Raw genomic sequence first — 8539 nt, forward strand, 5'->3', positions numbered from 1 at the left:
ACATAGGCTTATTCCTTCCCTGTTTTTTACAACGATACCATGCTTGGGGCCTAGCCAAGATGACAATAGTACGCAAAGAAACGAAACGCTTGTTATCTTGGCTAGACCCCACATCTCCAAACGCCAACGTAATCGTTCTCTTTAACAAACCGTGTCGGTTTATCATTTGCATAGTACCTACGCTGTATTTTCCAGTACCTATGTGTTCATCACATTCACAGTAGGTTAAGTCTAGTAATTTCTAAATATTCGATATCTATAGTTTTACTTTTCGACGTGCAAAAACTCAACATGGTGAAGTGAGTGATAGCTAAGTGTCACCCAATGTATGGAAGGTGTAAATTTTGGTATCGGATGAATTCACTTGGCACAGATGTATGATAGGTAAAGCTAAGCTAATTTAAGCCGGTAGCCAACCGCCACCCCCTGGCAGGTAGGTAGGGGGGGCAGTCAAAGTTACACGCCGCCGCGCTTTAGGTAAAGAATCATCTCGGCTTCTATTTACCTTTTATTTATTTATCGTATGGCTTTTATTTACCACCTCGAGTTTGGTGTCATTTCCTGATAAATCAAAGATGTAGCTTTCATTTTTAGTACAAAAAATACACCTTTTCATATAAATTTTGCAAGATATATGAAAAAATCTCCCAACGCCAGCTAATATGTTTTGTTTCAGCACACAATACTTTAATTATATGGTCAACATCGTATTAAAAAATATAGTTGTAAAGCCCATTTCATGCAGATTCTAAAAATATGTAGATTTATACAATTTATTAAAGAAATTTTGTAATATAAATTAATATACCACGCGGTAACGTGAATTGTGACTGAGCGTGAGCGGGCGGACCGGTCTCGCGCTCGGGTGATACGTCGGAGTACTCGCTGCATTTTTTTAAACTAGTTATTTTATTTGTCTGATACTGTGTTGTCTGATGTGATTGTTCCAATATTCAGCACTTAAATTTATATTGCAGATAAATCAAACCTCCATAACTCAAAATATTTAACCCACTGACTTAATATAAAAGAAATAGACACACAAAGCAGAACAAAAACGTCAAGAAATGTGGATCCCAATGACGTTTCGCACCATTTGCATTAATGATAAAAACGCTTACGTAAATTTTGAGTCAAGATAAATGTTTCGTACAGAAAAGAGCTTAATGTCGTAAGCATTAAGTGTCAAATTTGCAAACATAAGTACCAACACTGTTAAAAAATTTAGTCCGATGGCACTAAACGTAACGTATTTACGTCAAACAACGTCAAACGAGAATAATGAACGAATGGAGTCACTTTGGTACACTTTAATATGTATTACTGTACAGGAAAATATTAAAATTGAAGTAATAAATAAAACAAATTTAATTTAATCGGGAGCTCAAATAAAATTAATTCGTGGTTCAAATTCAAACAAATTAAATTTTTAATTCGTAAGTATACGTCTTTAAATACTAATTTCCTTGAAATAAATTCTACTTATTAAATAACTGTGTATTTAAGATCTACATTTACTCATAGCACGGGTGCAAGGGGAAATTTAGATACTGATTGGATTTTTTTTATAAAGTCTACCTACACTTTATAAAAAAAAATCCTGTGGTTGTCACTGTGTTCCGACAGGTTTAGCATTTACAGTTAATCGATATAAGCCCTTATTGGTGGTGTATATGTCGGAAACAGGGAAATGGGCCGAACACACAAGTGCCGTTTTGCCTTGTTTAAAACTGCATCACCCCTATCTCTTGCTATAATTAAATAGCAGTCCACTTTGCACGTCGCATAGGTTTTCTTGGAAATCTTCAATTAAAACATAATATTATTTCTTATGAATTCCATATAAAAATAAAATAAAATATTGACTCATTAGAATTTTGTTCCTTGACATCCCTTCTTTGGTACTAACAAATTAATTTATTCAAAACCATAAAATTACCACCAGATTACATAAATTATGTAATGCTATCCAAAGAACTAACCGAAAGAAATACATTCCATCCTTTTTTTCTTGCTTTATCATTGTTATTTTTACATATTTTAACGGCACATTTCGTAATTGTTGACAACTTCACATTTGAGCGTTTCAAACAAGACTAAACGAAAAAGTAATGCATGATCTGTTTTGACATCACTTTTGTGGGGCCATTTTTGGCGGCTGATTGGGTATCCAGTTCTTTATACTATATCAATGATTTAACCTCATTAAGATGAAGTAACCAACGATCGCCTTCACGATTATTCAGTTCATATTTTACCTTTATAACTCGAAGAATGAAATTTGACCTCTACAACGCGAACAAAATACAGGGTGGATTTTCTTTTCGGGTCAGTGAGGGTAGCTACCAGATCCCGTGCTGCTACGAGAAAACGGTCTTAGAAGAGCTTCCCTCGATTTCAAATTAATGAAGATTGGCTTTTACGGATTTTGGAAAAAACATACAGGTTGCGAGAAAGAGGTAATTTTTGTGTAACTTTTTTTTTGATGCCTTCGATCGATCCCTTTTTCATACAAATTGTATGGGAAAAGTTTTCCTCGATTTGTGGCTTTTCTAGTCGAATTTTTTTTTGGTTTCATACAAGCTTTTGATCCTCAATAGGAATGGAATCGATTGGCATAAAAAAAAAAGTTTGTCGAAAATTACCTTTTTCTCGCAGAATGTATGTTTTTCCAAAATCTGTAAAAGCCAAACTTCATTAATTTGAAATCGAGGGAAGGTCTTCTAAAACCGTTTTCTCGTAGAAGCACGGGATCTGGTAGCTGCCCTCACTGACCCAAAAAGAAAATCCACCCTGTATAGTCTGACCTCTTTAAGACGAACAAAAACCTACGAGAAGCTCCTTAAGTCGATGCCCTCCATAAGACTAATCCTCGTTAACACGAAGTTTTTGGCGTTTCCCTTGAGATGCGTGCTATCGAGGTTCTACTGTATTGATGCATCAGACCATAAGCGACAGTCAATAAGTAAGTTAAGTACCTATGTATTCTGTATATTTTTCATAAAAAAAAAACAACTTAATACTTGCAACAAATTATGTGAGAACGTTTGGAAAAGTTCCTAGGCACCGCCGCGTACCATGCTCGATTTTTTTTGATAGATGTATGATAACTTTATATTATAATAAAGTTTATATTTTTTTTAAACTAGATAAGTATTCTTTAAGCCACCATTTTTTGTGCACAAAATTCAGGATTTACAAAGATAGTGACAGTTGAATAAAAAAACCATTAGACCGGTTTTGATATGTTCGTCAATATTTTCCTTTTCTTCTATTAAACTATGTATTCAATGTCTCAAAAATGAATTCCTCATCCCCGATTTATCAGAAAATGACACCACACTCGAGGTGTTACGTATATAGAAGCTGCTATGTTTTTTTTCTGAAGCGCGGCGGCGTGTAACTTTGACTGCCCCCCCTGCCTACCTGCCAGGGGGTGGCGGTTGGCTACCGGCTTAAATTAGCTTAGCTTTACCTATAATGCATCTGTGCCAAGTGAATTCATCCGATACCAAAATTTGCACCCTATGACACTACTTCCCGGGGTATGAGTAATCATTGACAATAATTATAACTACCGTGACGTTATTTCCCCAGGTATGTTTAAGCCCGACGGCTATATCAAAATAGTAGGGGCTCTTTCTGTCATATCGCATGATTTTTGCAGAAACGTTGTAGACATACTTCTCGTCGACAAATGTCACCTCGGCGCGTTCGGGAGCAAAGGTAACACCCTGCAAATTAAACACTCGGTGATAAGTTCCTTGTAAACTTGCCCGGCAATTTTGATTTATTTATACAGGGTGCTTCCTGTAACAGGAGTAATAAATTAAACTAAAGGCTGTACTCCTCAAACTGACCAACATTTGTTCAGCAACTTTTAAAAATTATGAATCCTTTAGACTTCCTCTTTTTCATACAAAATAAATATTGCCTTCAATGTACGCTGACATCGGTGCGTTTGACGTTGCTTGTCACGCTTTAAACATAACAAAATTTGCAATACATTGCGTCTTAGAATAAACTTTAAAATGTAATAAAAATCAAAACATGAGTTATTTTCAAAAGCCGCTGAACAAATGTTGGTCAGTTTGAAGAGTACTGCCTACATTTTAATTTATTGCTCCTGTTACAGGAAGCACCCTGTATAATATTATGCTCTTCTCTTAACTAAGTGACGACCGGCAACGCACATAATGCAAGGTAGTTGAAATAATATACGAGTACTTATACATATACTTACCTACAAAAATCTTCAAAATTTGGGATGCCAAAATGGAATATTAAAACGCTCACAGGCTTCTGGTTTCCCATGATATAAATAATGGAGAAACTATTATCACGATAAAACAAAATGTCTGCGCTCTGTAATTTCTATACTTACCAATGTCCATTTATAGAGGAGTGAAATAAAAACTACGTTGATCCACGCTAAGCTCACATGCCTCATAATGCCATGAAATGATTTTAGCAATAAAATTCAGTGGTCCGTATACTCCGAATACTAAGGATAATTTAATGGTTGCCTACTTGATGAATCCACGTGTATAATGAATTTATATATTGTGACAGTCGTACATCCGGTACTCTCATCCAGATAATTAAATATCTATTTGATTATAATTATGTCGTGCTACTCTCGTATATAATATTTTGATATGCGCTATATAGGCATATATTAATTTTTCGATATTATATAGGTACATTGATGTCAATTTCACATTAAAACTACTTATGCATTTAAGTACTTACATTATTATTTTATTACATTACACAAGTAATGTTATTTTCTAAATAATAAAAAGCGGCCAAGTGCGAGTCGGACTCGCCCATGAAGGGTTCCGTATTTAGGCGATTTATGACGTATTAAAAAAAAACTACGTACTAGATCTCGTTCAAACCAATTTTCGGTGGAAGTTTACATGGTAATGTATATCATATATTTTTTTTAGTTTTATCATTCTCTTATTTTAGAAGTTACAGGGGGGGGGACACACATTTTACCACTTTGGAAGTGTCTCTCGCGCAAACTATTCAGTTTAGAAAAAAATGATATTAGAAACCTCAATATCATTTTTGAAGACCTATCCATAGATACCCCACACGTATGGGTTTGATGAAAAAAAATTTTTTGAGTTTCAGTTCGAAGTATGGGGAACCCCAAAAATTTATTGTTTTTTTTTTCTATTTTTGTGTGAAAATCTTAATGCGGTTCACAGAATACATCTACTTACCAAGTTTCAACAGTATAGTTCTTATAGTTTCGGAGAAAAGTGGCTGTGACATACGGACGGACAGACAGACGGACAGACGGACAGACGGACAGACGGACAGACGGACAGACAGACAGACATGACGAATCTATAAGGGTTCCGTTTTTTGCCATTTGGCTACGGAACCCTAAAAACGGCCTTTACCTACCGACAAAAACTCAAAAACGCCGAACCACAAACTAAATTAAACAATCTGCCGTATTCGAACTTCAAGATATTCACAAGAGACAACATGTAGATCCATTCTAGATACATACATTATAGTTTAGATTTAAACTAGTTCTCTTTTGCAGCGCAATTCGGGCAACCAATGTCACTTTTACGATAGATCGTGTTAGATATCTATTATATGTGAATTAGATCTCTAAGTAATATCTTGTGGAAATCGTTCAAGAGTAACTCCAGAATCGCAGAAATGTCAAATTTGACAGGTTAGATCTTAAAGATATCGTTATCGTATCTTGGCGATGTCTAAAAGATATCTAATAGATGTCTGTTACAAAATCCGAATCGGGGTCATTGTCTACACAGAAACTCAAACAAGACTTGAAGAGCTCTCATAAGAGTAATTGCTTCTTAGCAAACAAGCATACGAGTATGAAGTAATTTTCAGAACCCAACAATATATTTCGTTACAGGAATTTTGCCCTCATGATATGATTTACTCCGCCCTTCGAGGCTCATAAACGCGATGGGGGATCGGTAAGTGACGTCATAAATAGCCTTATGTCAGTGATGATGCGCTATAAAATGCTTATAGCGCTCTGTGTATGGCATACCAGCACCGTAAAAGATACGTGGAGTGGAGCTAGTTTATATACATTTCTATTTAGGAAAAACAATAGCACCCATCCTGCCATTTATACGAGTATTTGAACATTTTGAACCAACCTAAATAAAATACCCAGACTTAATAGTTAAAGTCTGTGGGGAAATTGACCGGAGGTGTCTTCACGGCCTGTGGAGTAAACGACGGGAGAACGATTGCTTTCAGCTTTGTATAGGATTCTTTTGTTAGCAATTGGGGACATTCGAAGAACAATCGCTTTTTATATTCCTCTGGGAAAAAAATACATAAGCATATTCTGGCAAATAGAGTTATAGGCTCAGAAACACGTAAAAAATACTGTGATATATCGACGGTAGAAATTTCAAATGTCGTAAGGGACATTTTATCGTATACTTCCTTACTGTGGTATGGAACCGCAATAACAAAACGATTAATAATAAAATCGTCATTTAAATATATCGCATTGCTAGTATGAAAGCTAGCGCAGACCTGTTGTTTTTAAAGCACAAAACGACAACAATTTAAGGTTGAATGACGAGAGCTATCTGGCGTTGTCTGGCCGAGGGCGCTCGAGTCATCTCGAGGTCGACGCAAGTGGAGGGTTAAGTAGAAAAGTAGGCACAGCTGAACGATAAGGGCAGAGAAGGGTTCGTGGCTCAACGAGTTGTTCTTTCCTAACTCGATTTGTGTTTGGTGAATTTATTGTTCTTGGGGATGCCAAAAATAGATAAACGTACCTAATTTTACCTATGTACTGTAAGAACATGTGTTATTACATAACTAGTAACTAAGGGCCCGATTCGGATTTTGTAATAGAAATCTAAAAGATATTTTTTAGTACGCTAACGATATGTTTAAGATCTAACCAGTCAAATTTGACATTTCCGCGATTCTCACTATATATATATAATGTAATTGCTATGCACTCATATTAGAATGGCATTGTTTTCTGGTATCAAAACAGGCCCTATAATTAATTGCTTTAAATATAAAATAAAAACAAAATGGGAAATGTAGTAAATAAGTCATACTAGATTCGATGTTCCTTATATACTTTCTATTGTCTAGGAGAGGACACTGACTTCTGTAACACAGGTCTTTACCTAGCTCAGAAGTCAGGGACTTCAAAACCCACTTAGTAACTTGTTTTTTGACAATAAAAATATTTTATTTTATATTTTTTTTTATTCTGGTGATACTCTTGAACGATTTCCACAAGATATTACTTAGAGATCTAATTCACATCTAATAGATATCTAACACGATCTATCGTAAAAGTGACATTGGTTGCCCGAATTGCGCTGCAAGAGAGAACTAGTTGAAATCTAAACTATTACGTACCTAGAATGGATCTAGTACGTGTCGTCTCTTGTGAATATCTTGAAGTTCAAATACGGCAGTATATTGATGTGTTTAAAGAGTGAAACATCAAAACCTCGCAGTATTAGGTATCAGTTTGGTAGATCGCTCGTTATAATCATAATTCGTTTTGAGATTAAACACACAAACAATATTTAGTGTGCTTATTATGAAAATATAATTTCATGATGACATTGCGTTTTCAGAAATGCTGTTTGGTTTAATTTAGGATATTGTTGACGTCAGAATAAAACGCCTACGCATTAACGGGGGATTGAATCATCGAGAACATGATGCTATCTTTACTGACAAGGCGATTGATGGACTCTGTGTTACATTAGGTATTTAATATATGTACCTACAACAATACAATACTTATTTGCGACAAAATAAATAAGTCATTTCATTTATTATTATAAGGAATAAATAAAAGTCAAAATTTTATTACTCTTATTAATCATGAACGAACATTTTGTCAAAATTAAAAAAAAAAGCAATTTAATCGGTATCAAGCTTACATAATGTCTGTGTTATGTCTAATCAAAGTCAATTAGCAATTTCCATAACATAATTACTGTCCTACAGACGCCTCAGATAAATATGTTGTAGTCTTGGGAAAACTTATAGCATAACAACTAATTGATGTTTTTTAAAGAAACAAAAACGAATTGGTAAATACCTATAGGTATGTATAGTCAAGTGGTCACAAATGGAGTTTAACGAATTAACTTTAGCATATCATCGAAAATTTACTTAATACCTATCTATAATGCCGAATGCAAATCGGTACTTATTTAATTACTCATAGATAATGATACTACGTAATATTTTATACCTATGACCTTCATTGAGGATTGAGGTAAAGAGCCATGCCACTGGCATAAAAGTTATTCGGCAATTTTTCGGCAGACGGGTAAAAAAAACTGTAATATAAGTACCAGTTGGCTAAAAAGATGGATATTGAGTAGGTACATTCGTTGCGAACCGTTTCGTACAAATTCTATATCTTGGGCCCTTCAAGTTGCGAGCTTCGGAAATGGAATGTTTACTGCGCAACAAGATATTGAGTTTTGCGGAATATTTCTGCGTGAACGACTTCCTGGCCTACATTCTTTAT

This window comes from Cydia amplana, chromosome 13 (assembly GCF_948474715.1).
Source record: "Cydia amplana chromosome 13, ilCydAmpl1.1, whole genome shotgun sequence".
NCBI lineage: Eukaryota > Metazoa > Arthropoda > Insecta > Lepidoptera > Tortricidae > Cydia > Cydia amplana.